At 36.7% G+C, this 1533-nt stretch overlaps 1 long non-coding RNA gene across 1 annotated transcript; it reads left to right on the top strand.

Moving 5' to 3' along the window:
* Position 1: 1 nt before the first annotated feature.
* LOC108759364 (uncharacterized) lies at positions 2–1457 on the top strand. Its single transcript, XR_001940003.1, has 3 exons — positions 2–56; positions 175–840; positions 915–1457. It is a non-coding gene; the product is annotated as an uncharacterized LOC108759364 (long non-coding RNA).
* The last annotated feature ends 76 nt before the right edge of the window (positions 1458–1533 follow it).

Below are 1533 nucleotides of genomic sequence, written 5' to 3'. Positions count from 1 at the left end.
TCGAATCAGTAAATCGAATACGCTAATAGAGAATGGATTGCGCGATCCGTATTTAAGTATATAGATCGAGTTAATTTGAGCTAATTTGATACACTATAGTGTATCAAATGTGGTCGACAATAATGAGAGAGAGGGACTACTATAAAATATAAAACTTTGTATTTTATTTTGCAGGCAGACAAGACATTTTGCTCAAGACAAAACAAGACATTTTGCTCAAGACAAGACATTTTGCTCGCAGACAAGAGAATAATATGCAGGAAAATAATAGTATTTCCCGCGACCGCATGTGCAACGGGTCGTGTTCGTCGGCCATCAAGGCCTCATACGCTGTTAAGCGTCTTCCCGCGACCGCATGTGCAACGATATTTTCAACCGATATCGCATTTTGTCTCCAGAATGCTGCAACCAGTTTCTTATATGTTTTACAATTAATGCGATAGTACAATAAATAACGAAGAATTGTCCACGCAGCTTTATCAAAGAAGTGCAGACATGGGTTTAAGAGTGCCGTTTAACCTAGCATCGTATTCCTTGCTGACTTACATGAGCTGATGCTCATGTTACTGGATTGATTATGGAAGTTATATAAAGTTATATGCTTGTTAATTTCATTGAAGAGCTTGTGCTTCCTTCAACCGATATCGCATTTTGTCTCCAGAATGCTGCAACCAGTTTCTTATATGTTTTACAATTAATGCGATAGTACAATAAATAACGGAGAATTGTCCACGCAGCTTTATCAAAGAAGTGCAGACATGGGTTTAAGAGTGCCGTTTAACATAGCATCGTATTCCTTGCTGACTTACATGAGCTGACGCTCATGTTACTGGATTAAAGGTAAGGATCGCGATACTCCGCACTCAAATTCCAGACAAATCTTGTTCTATTTTTTATTTCCTTTTATTTTTCAGCCAGGAGAATTTGTACATACAATGGGAGACTGTCTACGTCTACGTCAACCATATAAGCGCCCTTGAGGAACAAGTAAAACGCGAACCGCGCGAGTTTCCAAACTTAAGGATAGTTAGAGAAGTTAAAGATATTGACGATTTCATTGCCGAGGATTTCGAATTGATAGATTACAATCCATACTCCAAACCCTACATGAAGATGGCTGTGTTAAATAAAACGGTTGCAAAACTGTTGAGTCTGCTGAACGCAGCCATTGATAGATTTAAAAAAAAAACAAAAAGCAAGAACGAGAAAGCAGTCGTGTAACTCTTGTGAAACAAATGAAGATATATCTACAACATTCTTTTTTTCTGCGTCTCCATTGTGTGCAGTTGAAGTGGTCGAAGTTTTTCGTCCTTCGTGGAAAAACAAATCTTTATAAAAGCTATTGGATTACAAGGCTATTGGAAATTAGTATTCCTATACGAAGGAATTAAAGGAGTCAAGGAGGTTTAAATAAAGCCTATGTTACATCTACACGGACAAAAGGCTTTTTAAGAAAAGATGCGTAAGTCAATAAATTTCTAAACATTTTATAGAAAAGAATTATAGAAATATTTTTAAAAAACGATTTTTCCT

The sequence above is a fragment of the Trachymyrmex cornetzi genome, unplaced genomic scaffold, assembly GCF_001594075.2.
Source record: "Trachymyrmex cornetzi isolate Tcor2-1 unplaced genomic scaffold, Tcor1.1 scaffold1813, whole genome shotgun sequence".
NCBI classification, from domain to species: domain Eukaryota; kingdom Metazoa; phylum Arthropoda; class Insecta; order Hymenoptera; family Formicidae; genus Trachymyrmex; species Trachymyrmex cornetzi.
The sequence above is the reverse complement of the archived record's forward strand: the minus strand, read 5'-3'. Positions and strand labels throughout refer to the sequence as shown.